Raw genomic sequence first — 24,814 nt, 5'->3', positions numbered from 1 at the left:
AACTGCCACAATTCAGCACCGTCTGTTCTTGAAGTCTTCAGGAGTGGCTGAGAAATACAAGAGGGATATAAGATATGGAGCAGTCAGGCTATTACTGAGAACAAGAACTCCGATAGCTCTCTGGCTTTGTTACAATGATTGTACCCTAACCTCTCTAGGTTACTTTTCGTAACTATTAACATTATTCATAATATTGGGATGTTGTGCATTTTTGTTATGTCCTAAAGCTGCTAAAGATGTTCCTACTTTTATAATAATAATAATCCTTGCATTTGATGTAACATTTTTCACGTCTTCTCGAGGAGTCCTGTAGCTCAGTGGTTAGAGCACTCGCTTTGCAAGTGAGAGACCCGAGTTCAATTCCAGGCAGGGCGAAACCTGGAGAAAGTTTCCTTACTTCACACGCCTAATAATAATCCCTCCAAAAAACAAAAAACAATAATAAATTGGTCATTTTCAATCTACGACTGTTTGTGGGACATTGCTGTGCGCAATTGGCTGCTGCGTTTGCCCACAAATATACAGTCAATTCACTTTACAGTATATTCTGTGAAGCGCTTTGGGACGTCTAGAAGACGTGAAAAGCGCTATGTCAAATGCAAGGATTATTATTATAAAGCGCTTCACAGAATAGATTGTAACGTGAATTGACCGTATATTTGTGAGCAAAACAAGATTAGTTTTAGGTTAGTTTGCACACCATTTTATTGTAAACCTTGTGCTGTCTTTGTGATGAAACGTTAAACTGAGTTCCTGTCTGTCTGTTCAGGTGGATGTTAAAGATTCCATGGCACAATTGAAAATGAGAAGGGTGGTTCTGCCTGTGTCCTGGCCAATCATCCCCACACAGCAATAACCCACAAACAAGCATTGCTGTGTTTGTTTGCTCACAAGTATACAGTCACTACACTTAACAGTAAATCCTGTGAAGCTCTGTGAGATATTTTAATGATGTGTTACAACAACAACTTGCATTTACACAGAGCCTTTCACGCAGGCTAGCATATTGGAGCGCTGAAATTATATTATAACAATATTTGCATTTAATATAGTGCCTTGAAACATTTCAAAGCACTTTTGCAGGACTTGAGGTCAACACTGCAGCTAAATTGCCTGCAGCAATGTTCCACAACTGTGAATGAATATCCTTTTAAATCTGGGGTTTTGTTCACCAGGACATTGGGACATTTTTTTTTGAATTTAGTGCTGTGGGATTTTTAATGTCCATCTGAATGGACAGATGTGACCTTTGTTTAACATGTCATCTAAAGGACTGTGCCTCTGACAATGCAGCACTCCCCTAGAATTGCATTGGAGTGTCAGCCTAGACTGTGAGCTCCAAGTCCTAATGTGGAGCTGGAACCCATAACCTTTTGACTCAGAGACAAGAGTGCTACACCCTGAGACAGTTGACAGCTGATGATAAGGCGCTCAATCAAATAATAATAATCCTTGCATTTGATACAGCATCTTATCACATTATTGAGAAGTCTCAAAGCATTTCACAGAATATATTGTAAAGTGGGTTGATGGTTTATTTTGTGGGGAAAATATAGCAACCAATAGCACACAGCAATGTCCCACAAACATTCATGGACTGAGTGACTAAATTATTTTTTGAGGAATTATTACCCCCAGAAAGCAATCCATCAATAAGCTAACAACCAGATTCCCACTTACTGCTGCAGAGGCATTTGGCGTAAGAAAACTTGCCTAAGATTTTGCCCAGCCCAAGAATTGAATTCGGGTCCTTTCGCTTGTCAAGCGAGCTTGCTAAACTTCTTGAAACTTCTTAGAACAAAAGAAATAAACCAATGGATGATTTATGTTTAGTTTGATGTCAGACAGATGGATAACAGCACCTGTACATTCCTTACCATATGGTACTTCACAACTCTAACATTAGGGATCATAGGTGATTCTAATGGATATGCTTCTACTTTAATAAATCAAACCTTCTATTTTAAGTTGAGATTCTTCACATTTACTAACCCATTTAGACACCCAAATCCTCCAGCATTTTTCTTAGTTAGAACGTTCTATGCTTACATAAAAAAGTTTCATTCTAAAGAGACCTGCTAGATTTGTACATATAAATCTTGACAAACAAGCACTGAGAATTTATAGTGTTGAAACCTCTCAAGAAGGATTGCATTGTTAGGACAGTCTGTGCTGCAAATATAGTTTTAAGATTACTCACTGAAGAATAATTGTCATCACCTTTAAACAATATTTGTCTAGAAATTCCACTTGGGTCTATATTAACATAACATTTTAGTGTATAGAAATTGTAAAATTCTTAAATATAATCTTTAATTTTGAAGCTGGTTTTCTGAAGATTTTTTAGGAACTTCAGAAACTGGGCTTCAGAGTTAAAAACTGAATCTACTAATTCTAGACCCAGTTGGAATTTTGTACCATATATTTTGTCTATGTGAAGAAAAAGTCACAACAGTTGCTGGCCAACAAGTCCACCAAATAAAATTGTTCACTCACTCCATGGCTGTTTGTGGGACATTGCTGTAATCAACTGGATGCTGCATTTTGCCCTCAAGATACAGTCACTCCATTTTACAGTGTATCCTTTTAAGCGCTCGATGATGCGATAAGGCACTATATCAGATGCAAGGATTATTATTATAACATACACACTTCATAGACAGACAATTTGAGTCAGCTCCAAAAATTACTATGCAATAGATTGATGAATGTAAATGTGATTGTAGGAATGAAATCTATAATACAGTACCTATAACATCAACAAACTACATATTAGCAGGACAGTAAGATGCTGAATAACATTAATAAAGGCAATCTATTGCTGGATAAGTTACAGTAGAAATGTGTGACGGCTTCTAGAACTGATATCCTTTAGATATTATAGGTTATTATACTTCTTGAACAAATCCCTCACTCTGATAGTTCAATTGAACACAGTGGGAAAAATTCACTGCTTTAAAATATGTTCCCCTAAAAGATTTCATTCAGTCTGTCATCGAGTACAAAAGGCATGTTAAGGCAGGAAAGCAGGTTGGAATGTGTCGATGAAGAGGACACTCCAAGTGATATAATATACTTGTCTGCAGAATACAAATGCTAAGAGCTTGTGACAATACTACCCTGTGTTGTGGGCCTGAGAAAGCTTGGCCACTGTGCAGGAAATAAAACTTGGTGCTGAAAGGATGCACTTCAACCTTTCAGTTCATAAACAACCCTCACTGCACCAGCATTATCTTCCGATGGCTTTTTCATTGCTAATTTTTCAACAACAAGTAGGAGTTAAGTTGTTGAAGACTTCAGCGGGAATTTCCAGAGTGGTACAATTCAATTTACATAAAGAAGCTACTTCACCACAGACTGCTGTCATTCTTTCCAGTTTTCTTTCTGTTGATAGTTTTTGGAGGGATTTTCTTTGCTGTTTTCCATTCTGTTACATTGGCAATCTTCCGTAATTGAAAATAAATCCACTGAAGTATATAGTATAAACTCATGCAGGCAAATATCCCAAATAAAAGTTGCATTTTATAGGCATAATAGGAAGATTGTGGCCCACACTTCATATCCATGCCTGCCATTTATTGTAGGGTTTTCACGCATACTGTATTGCCTACTGTGCAGATGCCACTGAAATCTAACTCTAATACTTGTGATGACGTTAGGTTAGAATTCAGTGGCATCTGCACAGTAGGGTTCAAGTAGACCCGGGATCAGAACTCCTCCCTAAGACAAAGGCAGTCTTTAACTTTGCATTCCAACCCAGGATGAAGAACCAGTAATACACTTTCTGCCATCAAATGTCAGCTGTCAGTCCTCCCTAGCACAAAGAAAGAAAGAACTTGCATTTTTGCAGTGCTTTGTCACATCAAAATGTCTCAAAGTGCTTCCCGAGTAATTGCTGTCAGGTGTTGTGACTGCTGTGAATTATTGAAGTGAAATTTTAGAAAGTAATAATAATCGTTTATAATCCTTACAAGTGATATAATACCTTATCACATCCTCGAGACGTCCCAAAGTGAATCCCTCCCCTCCTCCCTGCTTGTTGACCACCCTGCCATAATCAAATACTCCGAGACATTATTCGATGTGAAGAATGCTATGCAACAATAGCAACTAATTACACATTTGTATAGCGTCTTTCATGTTATTATAATCATTCTTGCATTTGATATAGCGCTTTTCATGTCATCTAGACGTCCCAAAGCGCTTCACAGAATATACTGTAAAGTGAATTGACTGCATATTTGTGGGCGAACGCGGCAGCCAATTGTGCACAGCAGTGTCCCACAAACAGTCGTAGATTGAAAATGACCAATTTATTATTGTTTTGTTTTTTTGGAGGGATTATTATTAGGCATGTGGAGTAAGGAAATTTGCCCAAGGTTTCGCCCTCTGCCTGGAATTGAACTCAGGTCTCTCGCTTGCAAAGCGAGTGCTCTAACCACTGAGCTACAGGACTGTTGGGAGAACTTCCCATAGAACAAAAACAAAACTACATTTGTATAGCGCCTTTCATGTCGGGAGGACGTCTCAAGGCGCTGGACAAATGCAAGTTGTTGTAATGGCCACCTAAGCAAACAAATAGGATCCCAGTTTAACATCTCATCGAAAGGATGACACCTTAAAGCAGTATAATACATAAGCGCCACAACTGATAACATTATCTTAAATATACAAAACACCTTATAGGCTAGTCTATGATCTTAAACAAGGTGCTTGAATCCATTTCCGTCTGAGTTGAGAATGCAACCAATGAGCAGGACTGACATGTAATATTGTACCTGGTTGTCTTCACTGTCACAAGTCTTCCTGTTTTGATACTGCCTAGCATTGCCTGCCTTTTCTATTCAATTACATATTTTTTCAGATAATTTCACTTTTGTTGGTGGGCTGAAAATAATTTGGAAAAATACACGTAACCTTTTTTCACAGGTGTGAGAAAGCAATCTCAGTTAATTTCAGTCTGCTCACAATGTTGCTGGAATGATTTGGAATAAACAAAACACACACACAGCACAATTTAGAGGCAGCTGAATTGTTACCTACTCAAGTTACAATTAAGCTGACTGACTAGAACAACCTTCATTATTTCCTAGGGTAGACAACTTTAAATAGGGTATCCAAAGGATCCTAGTCCTGGGGAAAGCTAACAATACATTTCCTGGTGTATAATTTTCGTATCATGTTGTTCTTGTTCGACATGCTCAGACAGCAAATTGTTGTGCCCAAGTTAATTGTACTCTGTGTATTTACTGGGAACCTTTTTAGGCAAGTAATTTGGTAGGAAACTCACTTCTACCTTTCATCTGGTTTTCATCTTCGAACCAATGTCCTCATAGTTTAAAATAAAATGATACATAGAACAAAGTAAATGTGCTTACACAGCACTCATCCATTGATTAATAATGATTGTTGTTAGATACGGTATCAGATACAGATACAGTGTGCAGTGTAATACATAAGCGGCACAACTGATTGCATTCTCTTCAATATACAAAGAACCAAGTGTGGCATATATTTGTGCCTGCAACATACAATAAGATTATTGAGTTTAGCACGAAGGAACAGAACAAGCTGGAAGAATGCTGTTAGCTCTTTTTACAGCGCTAAATGGTTTGTTTCTAAGATCAGTTGTTGTGTTATACTATGAAGGTTACATTCTGTTATTACTGTATCCACCAATAGAGGTTTCAGGAATAAAAGATTGGAAAGTTGACAAGTTAATTTTTAGATGCTATTTTTCAAAGGGTCATTGATGTGTTCAGATGAGATCAGAAGAGGGCAACAATGACATATCTGCATTTAGATCACGGTGCATGAAAGACTGGCCAAGATAATTAACATCATTCTTCATTGCAAAATGAAAAGTGAGAGAAGAGTTTTGTTTAAAATTCCAAATTTGACCAGATGGAAGTGAATAATTCTTTTTTGGTTGTCTTAGTTCTAAGCAGAGCAAGTTTGTTAGGCTGAATGACCTCCCACTGTTTCTATGAGAGTTCAGCCAGAGAGCAATTTTCTAAATTAGGATACTGTGACTTACACCCTTGAGATAATAATAATAATAATCCTTGCATTTGATATAGTGCCTTATTATGTCGTTGAGACATCTCAAAGTGCTTCACAGAATATACTATAAAGTGGATTGACTATGTTCATTCTGAGATGTAAAGTAATGAGGAGTGAGCTACGAGAAACATTTTAATACAATAATATTTACATTTATGTAGGGCATCTCAAAGTGGTTTACACAGCTGGCTGGGCATCCGAACTGGGCAGTGCCACCTGAAAATGATATGAAAAAGGCTAAAAACAAAACAATCCTAATAATCCTTTTGATTAAATATTTCTTTTTTATCACTTTCTAATCAGGAAAGTTGCCACATATAAATTGACCTTTTACCTATAATCAATCACTGCATCCTCCTGATAATTTTGCACACATAATTTTGCTAATTCTGAATGGGAAAAGTAACTTTGCAAACAGTCTTCACCAGAGCATCAAAGGGAGATTCTCCCTGTTTCCTGACCAACATTCCCCCAGATGAAATTAGTCATTCACTTCATGGCTGCTTGTGAGACAATGTTGCATGCAAATTGGCTGCCATGTTTGCCTACAAACTATGCAGTCTCTACACATTATAGCAAATCTTGTGAAGTGCTTGATATGCTTCGAAGGCATAAAGTGTGCTATATCATATGCAAGAATTATTATCATACAAAATGTCTCAAAGCATTTCATAGGATTTACTGTGAAGTGTAAGGAGTATATCTTAGAAGGCAAACACACACAGCGATATCCCACAAAAATTACATAATAAAATGCTAAAACAAATGCAACAATTATTTATTATAAGATATGATATACTTTTTCAAGCTAACATTCTTGGCAGTATCATGATTTTATGCTCAAACAATCTCAAAACATCTTTTTTGAATGAAAGAAAGAAAAACAAAAATGGCTCTTACACATTTAGTGTTCTGAAATTGACAAGGAATTTTGCATGAAAGAAAATATCTATAGATTAAACTCAAGTCTTTGTGAAAATACGATCACAAATTACTTTATTCAATGTTGCCACTGTGGCGTCTGAAATACAATAATGCTTTACGCAAATGTATCTGAGATTTAAAATAATAATAATAATCCTTGCATTTGATATAGCGCTTTTCAAGTCGGGAGGACGTCCCAAAGCGCTTCACAGAACACACTGTAAAATGAATTAACTGTATATTTGTGGGTGAACGCGGCAGCCGATTGCACACAGCAATGTCCCACAAACAGTCGTAGATTGAAAATGACCAATTTTTTTTATTATTGTTTTTGGTTTTGGAGGGATTATTATTAGGCGTGTGGAGTAAGGAAAGCTGAAGTTCTGCACTAGTCCTACACAGATTCCACTGATATTGTTACATGCTGCAGCTTCACAATGTTCCTGAATTTGATCAAATTACTTGGATCATAAAATGTTTTCTTTGGGTCTTGTGTAACCTCATTGCACAAGGAGATACACTTGGTTTCTACCATGAAGATTAAGTCCTAGGGCTGCCTGAAATGTAACCTTCCTTGCCTCAGTTAGGTGAAATTTCACCTAATTTCTTCTCAGTGCTCCATGACAGGGTGGCATATTGAAATGAAACATTCCACCCCAGAGAGAAGGTAATCCATCATCTATCTCATCTGCAACCAATCTCAGAGCAGCGTTGGCAGTGATCGTGGAGATGTCTGTGTTTAGAGTACTAGAGAACACAAAGTGACAAATATACAAATGTAGAAGAAGAAACGATAAAGAAATTTGCTTCAAGTCATAATATAATAATAATCCATTTGATACAGTGGCTTATCACGTCGTTGAAACGTCTCAAATGCTTCACAGGATTTACAGTGACTGTATATTTTGGAACCCATCGAGCCTGTCCCACCAGTTTATTAGACCTTGGCAGATTTTTGAATCCCAATACCCCTTAATACCTCTCCTTCACAAATGTCTGTCTAATTTTTAATTATCCCCATTGATTCTGCTTCCTATAGCTTTCTGGAGCAAACATTTCTACATCTTCACAACCCTCTGGGTGAAGAATGCTTCCTGATTTCATTGTAGTTTGAGGGATTTTAATGGATGAAATGATTATTGTATTTGTCCAGAAAAATAGTCATTACATTTGATGAGTGACTTGTGAAAAGCTTTAAGACATTTTGACCTAATAAGGGGCTATAAAATGCAAAATAACAAGAACACAAGAGAGATTTATCCTTTTCACATAGCTCCTAAATTCTGGAATAATAGTAATCCTTGTACTTAGCGTCATGAATTTCACGTCAGAAGGATGTCTTAAAGTGCTTCATAGGATTTACTGTGATGTGTCACAGGATTTACTGTGATGTGTCACAGGATTTATTGTGAAGTGGAGTGACTGTGTGTTTGTAGGTAACAGCAGCCTTAATGCGCACAACAATGTCCCACAACCATGAAAGGAATGACAGTCTTATTTGGGGATTGCTGGTGAAGACACTCTTTTCGAGTTGTGCCATGGGATCTTTAACTTCCAACTGTACAGGGACCTCAGTTTAACACCTCATCCAAAGTGTGGCACCTCTGACAATGCAACATAGCCCCACTGTTGCATAGGAGTGTCTATGTGAGTAGACTATGTGAGTTCAAGTCCCAGTGTGGGGTTTGAACCAACAACCTTTGATTTAGAGGCAAGAGTACTACCAACTAAGACAAGCTGACACAATGGACTGAATTAATCTAGCACTGCGTTCCCACTAACAATTTGTTTTGAAATAAGGAAAACAAACCTGTATGGAGTATCCAGATGTGATCTCACAAACGGCAAACATCATTTAAAATCACCTGTTTTGACTTACATGTTACCTCTTTAGTTGTATACCCCAACATCTGATTCACATTCTTTACATGGGGCTGGCAGGAAAACAAAACATTCATTTCTTTGGTTTGGTTTGGATCGGAATCCAGGACCCAAAGGTAAAGGAAGTTGTCTCAATGCACTGCTCTACCCAGACACACTCCCCAGCTTCTATAAGCAGTTGAAGTGCTGAAGTATAATTGAAGGTATGTGCCGAGCCCAAAAAGTCCAATTTTAATATCAAGAGGTTACACAATAGTTTGTACACTAACTTAATCACCAACAGGAAAAGGTGCTGTATACCCAGTAGGATGTCATTAAAAATATTACAGCGGATTAAAGAAAATCCTGTTTGTAAAAGGAGTTGGAATGTTCCCAGTTATATGAACATTAGAAAAAATGTTTGCATTCAAATATAAAAATAACATGAGGGAGGATTTACCAGCAATGATAAAAGGCATCTGTTGAGTACAGATGACAAAGGGATTGTTGTGCCATGTCTGATAGCACCACAAAACAGGTTACTATTTTCACCTATAAAACTGGCACAGTTCAGCCCTGAAAAGTACATCTAAAACTAATGGAGAGATGTGTGTCAGGAAGGGGTGTTTATGTGCACAGTACCACATGAACATTGTTGACGTGAGTGAAATGCAAGTGATCACTCTGTTTGACTTGGCATTTATCTACAGAGGGAAAGGGGGCAGAGGAGAGATCCTTCTTGTCACTAAGTGTAGCTTAGCGCTCCAAGTCACCATCTGGCATGAAGGGTGCTATATAAATGCAAGTTGCTGTTGTTGTTGGAGCTTTCCATAATGTGTACTTTGAATGAGATATTCCTATTTTAAATGCAAACAGTCAAAGTCACTATCTTTAGTGCTGAAGGGGAATTTTTCACCTTATCCCTAAGCAAAACTGAATTATGAGCGACACATTTTCTGCCATTTATTCCCTTTCCAACACACATTTTGTTCAAACATAAATTCTGGTGTTGTTTTAAAATAACCTTAGTTGCTTTGTATGGGTGGTAAGTATGTTCAGTGTTTAGAGCACACTGTTAGTGGGGACTCCAGCCTATGTTTAGTGCCACTCTGCTCCCATAAGGGAGCTTCAATAAAAATAGGAGGAAAAAAGAGAGGGAGACAGGACTGCAAGGACAGAGGGATTAAAAATAAGCAAGGAACATGTTTAAGAATGAGAGAGGGGAGCAAGGTAGGAAAATAGCTAGGAAGTAAGTTAGCATCCAAGTTTGCCACCGGTGATGGGGTTTTGGAAAGGGGGGTGGAGGTGAAAGAAAGATTGCAATTGAAAGTTATCCCGTTAACCATCAAATGTACAGTATTAACCATCAAATGTAACACCCTGCTTGCAATCTTCTGCAACCACCCCCAAAAAACCTCCATGTTTTCTATTACAAATGCAAACAGTCAAAGTTGCTACTCTTATGGTGAGGAATATTTTACCTTATCCCAAAGCAACCGCTCAGAGTTGTATTTGTGTGTGTGCTTTTGTGTGTACGGGGGAGGGGGAAACATGGGTTTACCTTAACCATTGGAGCATGAGTCAATCCCATTACCAAATAATAGATCCACACAACACTCACAATTAAAGGGTTAAAGAGTTAGTTGCGTTCATGATGGATTAAGGTTTCCCAGTGGCATGTATCTCCAGCAGCCTGTGTGGGAAAACCAGCTTGGAAGAGACATGTTTGAAGTGGCAGGGCTAATCATGCAGAAGTAATTTGCGATTTTCTCTCTCTGTTGTCTAGATAAAACAGAGCATTATGACATTGCTTTGGCTAAACAAGGTCAATTTACTGTGAAAAGGCTGCTGCAGAATCCTGACTTCAAATAAACTTTCATCCCCAAAAGGATTTTCCCTATTGCTTACACCACTGAAAAGACAATGTTGAGGTGGACAATTCTATTAAGACACACACTTATTTGTTATTCCCCTCCTCCTTCTACCTCTGGCTCCCTGTGTTTTCTTATCAGATACAGGTTGTAATAGAATCACAAACTTTTTTTTGTGGCAATTCACAGCAGATGAAAGAAAAATGTTCATTTGCGAACAAAGGCTGACATCTTTAATTTGATCAAACCAGTAGAAAATCTTAATCTAGGTTTTTTTCCGCCTGTGCAGTACAGCCAAAATATTTTAGCCGCCGTATGCACTTAATTGTGTTCAAATACAAGGAAGTCTCGATTCGATTTCATACCCCACATTAGGTGTAAAATAGTTGCTGTCTAAACAGTCATCAAAGTGGTGATTGTCTGCACCTTAATAATAAATGCCTTTAAAGTTGTGCATTTATGACTCCACCACAGAGTCTGTGAATTAAATTAGGGTTGTAACCAAAGCAGTGGAAAGGCCCCATTCTACCTTTTTTCTTTCCATGGCTGATGTCCAAGGCAGATAGCTCTTGTAAAAAATTAAACAAGGGTACACCTTAATCAGTTGTTCTGGTATTTAGTCAGCGAGGACAGCCATGCACTAATGTTCTTGCTCTCAATAGTCTGCTCTAATAGAGTTCAGGCACTTTGTGCTGTTAATGATGCTCACAGGCAGCTGGCCATGATAAGGAATTACAGGATTCTGATCCTGCGAATGAAGTAGATAGAAAGCTTGAAGGAGCTCACAGTAACTTACCAGCCCCTTACTGTCTCAGTGTCCATCAGTGTGTGTGCCCTGCAATGCACCTTACTGAGATCTGTTCTTGAAACCACATTAAAATATTTCAATTGTGCCTTAGTAATTAGAAATAATTGGGTATTTTTAAGGTTAATTGCATTTGGCTCAAACATTTAATTTGCCCATGAAGCAGGGCGAACTGGAAAAGGGCACGGAAGCTGGAAATTCAATGAAGAATGTTGAGATCTTTGGGAAGGAAATAAATCATCTCTCAGCAGCCTATGAAAAAAAACATCTTACTCAGGAGCGACCTGAGAGAAAACAAGATACAGTATTCATTTCTACTGCTCAGGTGGGGGAGAGAAAGAGTGTACACGTCTGTTGAATACATCTTTGTGATTCAATAGTCTCTCATTTACATAATTTATTCAGCTGCTAGAACCAGGAATATTTTCCTTTACACTTGCTGGAGCCATCTCAGGCCAATTTCCATAAAAATTGTATTTTAATAACTTATTGCTCAGCTAATGAGAGCCTTTTTTTAAGCTTTGCGATGCAATGACACTATTAATATGACAAGATTGCCAGTACGTAGATAGTGTAATGCAGTGCACATGAATCCGCGACTATAAGAGTGAGTCTTCATGAATTTGAACCTTATGCCACTGAACTGCCAATCTCAGTCTCAATGCCAAGGAAAGGCCAGGCACCTCTCCACTGACAAGGGGGGAGGGAAGAGAAGCTTGCAGCATTAAGCGAGTCAACTGTTGCATGACTTCTGGAGATGAGCCAGCTTAATACTGTAGTCACTTTGATGGATATCTGAGAGGAGATCGGCTAACCACCTTCTCAGCTACAGGTGAGACCCTGCAGGACTGGGGAGAAAACAGAGAGATTCACACACTCAGGAAAAGATGAATTTGAATATATTTTACCACTGAATGCTCCGTAATTAGAGAAAGATCTTAGCAGTAGGAGCACATTTAAATTTTGTTAATTTCATTGAGCCATGTAGTTATCTATTCAAACTGGGTCCAAAACTAACAGGACTTACTATAACATTATGAAACAGGCCTACATAACAACATTCACTTTGTTTCTTATCAATTATCTTTTGTAAAATGCTTTGTATTTTGCATTTGCCTGGATCTGCACAGAGGATATTTGCAAGATGATTTGCCCATATGTTTTCTGGAGGGAGTTGAAAGTCACCTCATAAAAACACATGGAAAGCATTTCATGTGTGTAATGGTTAAAAAGGTGTACATTTCAAAATGATAACAAAAGCAAAGGATATTAATTTTAATATTAGATTTCTCTCCTTAGTATGGTATAAGCAGAAAACAATAAATATGAAAATGTATAATACACATTATTGGAGTCTAGACAAATGACCTGAATCTAGTGCTTAGCGTTAAATTTGTGTTGTGGAGCCCAATTGTGGATTGAATTTTATATGCAGAGACATAGTGATGGATATCTCCTGAATATACAAGTTGAGATCTTGATTCTCATCAGTTGTTTACACTTGACATAACATCGCTAAACCAAGCAAACCATAAATTTGTTGGGCACAGTATCAAATTTAACAAGTCCTTTTCTTTGCTTATTTATAGAGTTTTGTGAGGGTAAAGGAGTAATAAATAATGACAAACAAAAGCCAATTATTGCAAGTAAACAACATCCACATCCAAACAACATTCAACCTTCAACAATTAACTAGCACATATGAACATTTGTGCATCAATTATCAAGATATTAATCTGGAGCGTTCTGGGAGAATAAGGCAAAATCTTGCTCAGTGGACAGCAGGTGTAAGAGAAATTGTAGGATACTGGGAAAGGTTCTGAAACAACAACAACATAATTACATTTGTATAGTGCCTTTCATGTCAGGAGGACATCCCAAGGCGCTGGACTGTCAGTGGTTCTGACGCAAGCTGGAGGTCGGGATTGGGAATGGTGGAGGGGAAGGAGGGTAATCGAAAGCACGGTCTTGAGATGGGTCTTGAAGGAGGCAAGGGAGGGGGTGAGTCAGAGGGACTGCGGGATAGAGTTCCAGCGGGTAGGGTCGGAGTGGCTGCAGGCCCGCCCTCTGATAGTGAAGTGGATGAGGTGAGGGAGCATGAAGCAGCCCGGAGCCTGCTAAGCGGAAGGTGCGGCAGGTTGGTAGGGTTTAGGAGGTCGCAGAGGAAGGGGGAGCAAGACCATGAAGGGCTTTGAAGATGAGGATCACGATCTTGAACTGTATCCTCTGTAATGGGAAGCCAGTGGAGTCAGGTGAGGGAGGGGGTGATAGAGTCACGGAGCTTGGTGTGGGAGAGGAAATGGGCTGCATAGTTCTGGATGATCTGTAGCCTATGGAGAGAGGTGTTGGGGAGGCCGACAAGCAGGAAGTTTGCATAGTCAAGCCTGGATGTTATGAATGCATTTTTGATGGTTTCGGCGGCCTGCGGTATGAGACAGTGGCGGAGACGCGTGATGTCGCTAAGGTGGGGGAAGGTAGAGTGGGTCATGGCACGAATGTGGGATAGAAAGGATAGTTGAGGGTCAAACAAGACATCAAGGTTCTGGACTTAGTAAGGTGGAGTGTACAACCATGGATGGTGTCACTGTCAGTGCCTGAGATGTGGAGGAATAGGGGGTGAAATTCGTGACGTGTTATGTGGTGATTATCATATGGTGGCTTTTGAACTTACTGGCATTCAGATCACAGTTAGACTGCTGGCTACAGAGATACCTTGACTCAACAAATAAATCCACAGGATGCCAATTGGGACCGTGAGTCAACTTTAGGCCCAACCATTCTGATAAACTCAGCGGGTGGGATCATACCTACTCTCAGTCTGGTTATCGATTGGCCTTGGCTGAATTTATCAACAATGTGGTAATTATCACTGGTGATAACACACCACATATTGCAATTTTCATCAAGATGGAGAGCATGGTGTCCAACTGTGACAGGATGTGAATATGTGAAAAAATAAAATGATAATAATTATATTAATAATCTTTGCATTTGGTATAATGGCTTTTGCGTTGAAAGGATTTCTCAAAGTACCTGATCGGTTTTACTGTAAATTCTAGTGATTGTGTATTTTGTAGGCAATCTCTGCAGCCAACTTGCTAATAAGCGCACAGCAATGTCTGGCAAACACCCAGGCATTGAACGAATGGCCAATTTTATTTGGGGAATTGTTAGCCAGTAATCCACTCTCTGGCACTACCCTACCACTCCAACCTCCTCACTCCCCAATCCTCCACCCAGCGCCTCCGCTCAACTAACACCGGCCTCCTGCTCAGCCCTCGCTCTCTCTGCCCCACCATCAGAGGTTGCGCTTTCATCCACTATGTCCTGAAACTCTGGAACACTCTCCCTCAATTTGCCCCCTCTACCCTTTTTCAAGTCCCACCTGAAAACCTTCCTCTTCGACCGTGTTTACGGCCACCTCCCCCACCCCGGCTCGGAGTCAGGCTGTGACACTGTTAAGCTCTCTGAGGCACTACCCTGCATGGAGGGCACTCTATAAGTGCAAGTTGTTGTTGTTAATAATAATAATACTTGCAGGTGATATCATATCCTTGAGATGTCTCAAAGCGCTTCACAGAATATATTGTAAAGTAGATTGACTTTGTATTTTTGGGGCAAAACTTCCCATTTCCTGTTGAAGGGGTGCAATTCCATGGTTGATTGGCAACTTCCTATATAATAATATTAATCCTTCCATATGATATAACACCTTATCATGTCATTGAGACTTCACAAGGTTTTACTGTAAAGTGTAGGTACTCTGTACTTGTGTGTAAAAGCAGTAGCACGTTTGCTCATAGATGTCTCAAAGAGGTTTACATGGATGATATGGATGATTCAAGCACTCTGAGATGCTACCCTGTGTGGAGGGTGCTATATAAGTGCAAGTTGTTGTTGTTGCTGTTGATGTGGGACACTGAGGAAGGTGGGAAGAAGCAGGAGGTGTTGTGTAAAGTTAGTAAAATTATGGTTGAAGAGGTAGCTTTGTGGAAGGGTTAGACAGGGGGAGAAGAAGCAACATGGAGCGATTAGGGAGAGAGTTCCAGAGAGTGTCAACAAAGCAACTGAAAGCTCAGTCTCTGATAATGGGTGGGGGGGCAAGGGACCTGTAGAAGTGAGCAGGAGAATGGGGCTAGAGGAGATTGCAGAGACTGACTTGAAGTTAATCTGCTGGTAGACAGGACCCAGTGGAATCTTGCAAGGATGGGGGGAAGCTCATGGGGAGCTTGGTTGGGAGTGCATATGGAATGGGGAGTTCTGGATCAGCTGGAGCTTGCCAAGGATGGTTCAAGAATATTAAAAGCTTTTCAAATCTTTTATGTTGTCTAAATATAACACTCGTTAAGATGTTGTTACTAATAGTATTCTATTTGATGTAGCATCTTTAATGTCAAGAAAATCTTAAAGAACTTCACAAAGTTTCAGTAAAGTGTGGTGACTGTGTATTCGTAGGCCAATGTTGAGTACAGGTCACCGGCAAATAAGAGGGAATAGGTCAGCCTGTCTTATGTAGTACGTGGTATAAATGTGTTCATCGCTGGCGTCATGTGCACTCTTTGTACTTTTTATTACCCTGCACTCTCTCCTACCTTCACCGGTATGTAAAAACAATCTACGCTATTCCCAAATGGGAAGCCATTCACAGGAAAGCATGTTATGGCATTAAAATTCCTTTTGATGGCAATACATTTCCAGCAAGCTTTCAAATTTAAAATTTGCAACTTAAAGCTTTTGCAAAAGCAGCCCATGGAGTGGTGTAATCCAGAAATAGTGTATCCCCTCACTGTGTCTCTCATATCCTTTAAACTCTCACTTCACAAATTGTCTGCTGCAATCTCCGAATGGCTGAAGAGATTTACTAAACTGCCACCAGTGTAAAGCACACCCTAAAACACCCTGAGGTCTATTTATCTATTGGATCTGCATTTCCCCTCCTCCACACAGCTCTTTAAGACAAGATGGGTGCTCATTAAAACCTTCAGCACACACTTGATGTGGTTGGATTATTTTTACGTGTGCAGCATAGGTGTTATGAAGGCATCAAAAGTATCTTCTAAAAAAATAGCATTCTAGAGCTTTAATCATAACAGATCTGAGGGCAGTAAAGGTGCTGCAGACTTCTGTTAGGTTTAGTTCTAATTTAGGTGAATTGTATTTCTTCGCGATGGTTTGAGTAGAAAGGGCCGTTCACCAAAGAGGTTTTAGATTCCCCCATGGAAAACATTCCTCAGTCCTTGTGGTCTTGTTTGTAATCAGATGCTTTTAGACTACACAGAAAAACACAAAAATAATCTTTTGTTCCCACCCCCTCCTCCCTGACGCAAACATACTGTTTATGTCAGGTTCTTGTTTAAATTCCTTTTATTTAGCTTGGAGTGAATGCTAGTTCGTGGTATTGGGATTTTTTTTGAAAAAGATGCATCTAATTACTGTGTGAGGAAACATAACTTTCTATCAGTTGTTTAAAAGGAGTGAGTCTGGTCTGCAAAAGCTGAAATGTGTTTGAGGACCTCTTCCTATGAAGCACTTCTTGTTTATAAGTACTTTAAAGAATCGGAGAAATGGCTTCATTAAAACATGCTTTACAAATGTCAGTATATAAATCGTTTTCGCACTGTTTGATTTAAACTTTGAATAACATAAAACACTGAGACCTCGGAGATTTTGAAAAACGTAAGAAAATAAATTGCACTCTCCAAAGCAAAAATCATTTTAAGTTCAATATCAGGTAGAGTGCAGGTCACATTTTTAACTAGTAAGGTTACGGCAAGGCATGGATTTTTTCTTTGGTAAGCACAGGTTTATTATCCGAGGTGAAGGTAAAATTCACAAGTTTCAAGAAAAAAACAATAAAGTGGGGATTGACGTTAACCAGATCTTGCTATAAATACCACACAAAGAGAGCAAGCAAATCCTCTGCTGTGTCTGACCTCGTGGCCTCTACACCACACAATCTGCCTAATAAACCAGCAGGGAAATAAAAAGATTGTCTCCACACATCCAGCTCGCTCTGAATTAAGATCCACTTCCACAAGCCCTGAATGTTTAAAGTAAAAGAGCCTGAAGCTGATGATGCTGCTGACAAGATTGACGGCCAGCGAGGCAGTATCTGTACTTTTCTCTCAGTGTATCACATGACAAAACTTCTCTCTCTGGAATAACACAAGTGGGCTTCATGGTGCCACAAGTCTTTTGTGACATTTTTTAGTAGCCAAAACAGTGCCTGATAAATAGCCAAGATGCACCAGACTCTGTTTGTTTATCAGGGCATGGGAACCATTGAATCTGAAGGGTGCCACTTGCAGATTGCTTTGCCAATTCACAGAAAAAGCTATTATTCCTTAACTCGTTTCTAGCGAACAGACATAATTTGCCTGATGCTCGTTCTCACTGGAGATTTGACACAAGTTCCCCTGCGGATTTCATTGTCCTTGCATTATCTTACCAGTGGCTACTTTTCACATGATGATAAATAATCCTTGCATTTGACATAATAATAATAATAATAATAATAATAATCCTTGCATTTGATATAGCGCTTTTCACGTCGGGAGGACGTCCCAAAGCGCTTCACAGAATATACTGTAAAGTGAATTGACTGTATATTTGTGGGCGAACGCGGCAGCCAATTGCGCACAGCAATGTCCCACAAACAGTCGTAGATTGAAAATGACCAATTTATTATTGTTTTGGGTTTTTTGGAGGGATTATTATTAGGCGTGTGGAGTAAGGAAACTTGCCCAAGGTTTCGCCCTGCCTGGAATTGAACCCAGGTGTCTTGCTTGCAAAGCAAGTGCTCTAACCACTGAGCTACAGGACTCCACAGCACCTTAGCACCTTAATCAGATCAAAAAAGTGTTGTACAGAGTTATTTTCTGTAAAGTGCACTGCCTGTGCATTTGTAGGCGAATGATAATATTTTGACCACATTTTCCACCATTTTTCCACTCCCCACCCTCTTCGGCTCCTACCCCCAGCTCAGGTGCCCAGCCAGCATTGAGATGCCTTCCCTATGTGACAGGTGTTTATATAGATGTAAATTGTAGTGTAATATGTCTTGTCAAAGCTTAGATGAGTAGAATTTACAGGGGGCAATTTAGCAGCATTCCTTAATGAAACTTCTTAACTTATTTTAAGAAATCAGAGTCTGATCTTTCTGTTTCTGGAAATACATCACCTCCATTATGCCAGTCCAAAAATATGTCAGTTGCTGAAGTATTCTAATGAGTCAGGGCTGGATTCATGTCACAATAGTTGGGTTGTGAAGCTAGTCATGGAGCCTAGCATTGTACAGTACTATTAGTCTTCAGGATATTGGCTTGATTATTGTTGAGTTAAGCTTGTATCGAATTAACAGGAACTCCAAGGGGAAGGACAGGCATCTTCTATCCTAGCTAGCGAGTCTGAATCAAGGGGAAGGGGAATGGTGGGTCACACCCATATACCAGTTGATAAACTGAGATATTGACTGGATGCATTTTTCAAATAAATGTTGCTTTAACACATCAGGTGCTTATTTTCAGCCTGTCATTAAAGGTTACAGGTAAAACACAGCAAATTAATACGGTATAAGGCTATATAGATCCAGTGGAGAAATTAGTGCTAGCATTGGCTTAATGGTTTTCTTCATAGAATCATAGAATCATACAGCACAAAAAGAGACCATTCAGCCCATCGAGTTTGTGCCGGCTCTTTGATTAGAGCAATTAATGTGAATCCCACTCCCCAGCCTTTTCCCCATAACCCTGCAAACCCACCCTCCTCAAATACCCGTCCACTGCGTTTTTAAAAGTAGTTATCGAATCGGCCTCGACCACCCTTTCAGGCAATGCGTTCCAGATTCGAACAACTCGCTGCGTGAAAACATTTCTTCTCACCTCCTCTCTGCTTCTTTTGGAGACTATTTTGAATCTATGACCTCGAGTCACCGACACACCCACCAGTGGAAACGGTTTTTCCCTTTCTAACCTATCAAATCCCCTCATGATTTTGAAGACCTTTATTAGGTCTTCTCGTAACCTTCTCTGCTCCAATGAGAATAATCCTAACCTCTCTAGCCTTTCCTCATAATCAAGGTCTCTCATTCCTGGTACCATCCTCGTAAATCTCCTCTGCACCCTTTCCAATACCTTAACATCCTTCCTATAGTGTGGTGCCCAGAACTGGGTGCAGTATTCCAACTGAGGCCTAACAAGTGTTTTATGTAGGTTAATCACAACCTCCTGACTCTTGTACTCTATGCCCCTATTTATAAAGCCTAGTATCCCATATGCCCTTTTTACAGCTTTATCTACCTGTCCTGCCACCTTCAACGATTCATTTACCTGCACCCCCAGGTCTCTCTGTTCTTTTACCCTCCTCTTAAGATTGTATTACCAGCCTATATTGCCTTCCCTCATTCTTTCTACCAAAATGCATTACCTCGCATTTCTCCACATTGAAACTCATCTGCCATGTGTTTGCCCATTTTACCATTCTGTCTATGTCTTCCTGCAGTTGGCTACTATCCTTCTCACTGTTTAACACCCTACCTAACTTTGTGTCGTCCGCAAACTTGGAAATGGTGCTGCTATACCCAAGTCCGGATCATTTATGTATATTAAGAAGAGCAGTGGTCCTAATACCAAAGGTGCAATTTCCATGATTTTCTGCCAACCACACCTTTATGTTGCATTCCATACAGGCACATTACATAATAAGTTTTTAAAGGCAATTAAAGGAACTCTCTTCAAAAATAACAACACTTTTGTAGAAACAGGTTATATTTTTGTGACGTGCAATATTATGTTTCAAAACTAAGACAACATAATTCTGTTGGGCTTGCGATGAAATCCTCTGTCAGTGAATTGACAATTCAAAGCATTTTATATTAGAGCTTAAAATCGCCCATATATCCCACTCAGCAAGAGTTCCTTTACTTACATGAGATTTGTAACACCCTCAGTCGCTTAGTGTTGAAAGCCTTTCTCACTACATAAAGAATTAATGATTTATGCATGAATCAAAAGAAAAAATACCCTTTCCACCAAGTGAAATAATTATATTTCATACGAGACAAAACAAATGCAAAGAAATAGCTCTAATGAATATAATGCAGAGAAATTCCTTTCACCGGATGGTACTGAAATAAAATATACAGGAGTCATTCTTGCTTTACTTAATAGCTTCAGAATTAATTCCTGGACTATTGCATTCTGTTTTAATGGAAACCAGGCAAATCGTGGCTTAGTTGAAACCCTGGCATTAGTTATCTCAGTGCTAATGATAGCGTTCAAGCAGTTTAAAACATTAAGATTGAAATATCCATGAGCAACTATAATTGTGTGACAACTAGAATGGCTTTTCTACTCTGTATGATACATTTAAATGCTATTTATTATCTTGCAGAGAATCTTTGTTTTAAAATTAACAGTATCAGATGTGACAGCCAATGGCAGATTTTTTTCCAAGGATCTATAAAATTCCTTTTTTCGTGTGTGTTGTCACAGAGTGGTTAACTGCAATCGATTATGAATTTATGACAAACCCTTTTCCTTCTTCTATTTTTTAACCTTGAGTTGCTGTAGTGCTGGCTGTCAGTATGCAGGGAATGCTGTCCATTGTGAATTTCACATCTTAGCTGTAATGATCTTAAAAGCAGTTATTAAGAAGATTGTCACATCCATGGGAATAACTGCGTATTACCAGCCCAGTCCGTAAAAGCTGCTCAGTCATTAATGCTGAACACTGGATGCTGTCTTTGCAGAATTTTGACGAAATGTGCATGTCATTTTATGGGCGATATGAATTTGCATGCTTTTTTTAAAAGGAAGATTAAGTTTATTTGTTTGAAATATAGTTGCACAGTACAGAGTTATGATACGCAATGTCTGTGTCTTCTCGGTGATAAACTGTGGATTATCACTTGAAACACATTCAGTGATTACCTTAAAATCACAGAACCTTTAGTGTGGATGTCACCAACCATCAACTCCATGTAACTGCAATGCAGGCTCTGCTCCACCTGAAACCCCGCCTCCCCTAGCAAAAGAGGAAACAATCACTCTCAGATTCCCCGATATAGATTAATAAAGCATAGCAGATATAATAATTCTCGCATTTGATATCGCGCCTTTCACATCAGGAGCACATCTCAAAGAGCTTCACAAGATATATGGTAAAGTGTAGTGACTACGTATTTTGTAGGAGAAAGCGAGAGCCAACTTGCGCACAAGCAACATCCCCAGAAACAGCCAGGAAGATAATAATTTTATTTGAGAGATTGTTTGCCTGAAACTCCTTTCTCTTTTTGAATAGTGCTACAAGTTCTTTAAAGTCTACATGAACAAGCAGACGGAACTTTAGTTTAACATTTCATCCAATGTATGGCACCTCCAACAATGCAATAACCCCTGGCACTGCAATGGAGTGTCAGTAAGGACTGTATGAGTTCAAAGTCTCAACATGGGGCTCGAATCCACAACCTTCTGACTCAGAGGTGAGAGTGCTATCAACTGAGCTAGTCTGAAATGCAAGAATGCTTTCAAAGTTGCAATCACACTTTGTTGGTTTGGCTGGTTTTAAACCACCCAAATGTAACTCTTCCATGTAATAATAATAATCCATCAATCTACAGAGCATTAGTTTATCTGTGTCCCAGTCACTGTTGACAGTCATTATTTCAGCTTCCCACGGTAGTGGAGTTTGCTTGTACTGTACTACTGGGAAACTGACAATCCTTAGAAGGTACAAAATTGGGTCTGAAAAGAAATCTCAGATCAAATGATCTACCATTCGCCAATTCTCTACATTTTGGATTATGTTCCTTCCAGCACATCGCCTTGCTTGTCATTCCCTATACCCTTAATTCATAACATTGATTCTGGTGTAGGAAGCCCTTCAGCCCATTTGATCTCAGCACTCCAGAATACCCACTAGCACAGTGTCAACCTGTTTTTTTAAAAAACATTAAATTAATTTGTATGCATTTTTCAGTGTCCTGACCTCAATTACACTTCTTGTTAACCTGTTCCAGTCAATAATTGGGTAAGGAAAAATCTACCTGGTATCTGTCCTGAAATTGCTCATTGCAAAGCTAAACCAATGTTCTCTAGTTATGCTATGGACAAAACCTTAAACCTTTTTTAGTTAGAGGGTTAATTGAAAAAAGAACTAAAAAAGGTCTTGAGTTTTATCTCTGGTCCTTGTTGCTTGAGTTCAGTGTCACTGGACTATGCAGGTGAAGAAAGATCACCCAGGATCTCTGCTCTTGATTACTACTAGTGATCAAAGTATGTTTGTGTGGCTATTCAGTGAGAAGAGGATTGGGCTCAGCTGCATTGCCCTGTCTTTCATTTCTCACTGTTTGGGTCACATGAAGTATGGCAAGTTAGGCAATAAACCAGATGGCTGCTGCTCACCTTTGCAGCGTGAGTAACTACTGTACCTTCAAATGAGGATGGTTAATAGAAGAAAAAGCGAAACAGGTAATTATGCGTTCAAACACCATCTTCCTGCAGTAAAAGGGTTGTTTTGTTATGATAACTGCTCCCCACTGAGTTTGCTGAGTTTCCATGACCTGCTGAAAATAAGCCCCCTAATAACGCCTTGTGCCCCAAAGTAAAACTGAGGCTTCAGATACAACAACTTGCATTTATTTAGAACCCTTCACATGGGGTAGCATCTTGGAGCAAAGAAGGGCAAAGTTAGGGGGAAGTGACTGTAGTAAGCACGATCAAAAAAGAAGGTCTTTAGTTGGAATTTGAAAATGGGGAGGGAGGGAGCCAGGCAGAGGGATTGAGGGAAAGACATCGAATGGGATGCATAGGAAAATGGGAAGTATTCTGTGAACTTTCCACTGCAATGTAAAACCATGCATTATTGTAGCATAATGGAGTGATGGTGGGGGTGGGTGGGGGGGATCTTAACATGATAGTAAGAAAGCACTGGCACTTTTAGAGCACCTGATTATGTGAAGATTTCTCAAAATTTACATGTGATTAAGTTTGGTGACAATTTGTAGGCAACTGTTGTAGTAAGGTCCCACAAATTGCTACTCAGCGACTGATCAAATTATCTGGAGGATTGTTGGCAAGCGCATGGATAAAAACTCCGACAGATCATGGTAGTTCCGACTCATTCCATCAATGGATTCTCTAAGTGGTCAAATTCAGTGCCAGAGACACCAACCTGTGTGAAGGGCATTTTATAATTGCAAGCCATTCTTGTTGTCATTTGCAGTATATCTGAACAGAATATTTCAATGAGAAATCCCTTTAGAATCCTTGTCAATTTGCAGGAACTCCTTCCAGCATTTTTACAAAGATGTACAAAGAATGTATAGCACGAAAATAGGCTACTTGGCTCAACAAGTCTGTGCCGTTGTTTATATTCCACATAAGTCTCCACCCATTCCTAATTTCCTCCCACACAATTCTATTGCTCCCTACCATGCACTTTTATTCCCTTCCCTATCACTACTTTACAATAACAAAATTACATTTGTAAAGCGCCTTTCACATCATGAGGACGTCCCAAGGCGCTGAACAATCGGGGATCAGGACCCGAGCATGGGGGGGGCAGGGTTGGGATGAAGGAGGGCAGCTGAAGGCATGGTCGAAAAAGAAAGCTTAAGTCATGCCTTGAAGGAGGCAAGGGAGGGAGCAAGGTGAAGGGACTGCGGGATGGAGTTTCAAAGGGTAGGGGCAGAGAGGCTGAAAGACCATCCGCTGATGGTTGGGTGGGAGACCTGCAGCAGGCTGGAGCCTGCTGAATGGAGGGAGCAGACAGGTTGATAGGGGTTTAGCAGGTCAGAGATGTAGGAGGGGGCAAGACCGTGGAGGGCCTTGCAAGTGAGGACGAAGATTTTGAATTCCATCTTCTGAGGAGCCAGTGGAGCCGGGCGAGGGTGGGGGTGATGTGATCATGGAGCCTCGTGTGGGATAGGACACGAGCTGCAGAGTTATGGAATATCTGCAGCTTGTGGAGGGAAGAGTTGGGGAGGCCAACAAGAAGGGAGTTTCCATAGTTGAACCTTGAGGTGACGAATGCATGGATGAGTGGTTGTAACACTTGAGAGGAGTCTCTATTTGCATGACTCAAATAATAATAATCCTTGCATTTGATTTGACATTGTCAAAATGTCTTAAAGTACTTCACAGTATTTTACTGAGATGTGTAGTGACTATATTTCTAGACAAATGCAGCAAGCAATTTCCACAAAGCAATGGCTCACAACACCAACAACAACAACAAGATTGCATTTATAGTGCGCCTTTCACGTCGGGAGGACTTCCCAAGGCGCTGGACA

This window comes from Callorhinchus milii, unplaced genomic scaffold (assembly GCF_018977255.1).
Source record: "Callorhinchus milii isolate IMCB2004 unplaced genomic scaffold, IMCB_Cmil_1.0 Scaffold1, whole genome shotgun sequence".
Classification (NCBI taxonomy): Eukaryota; Metazoa; Chordata; class Chondrichthyes; order Chimaeriformes; family Callorhinchidae; genus Callorhinchus; species Callorhinchus milii.
The sequence above is the reverse complement of the archived record's forward strand: the minus strand, read 5'-3'. Positions refer to the sequence as shown.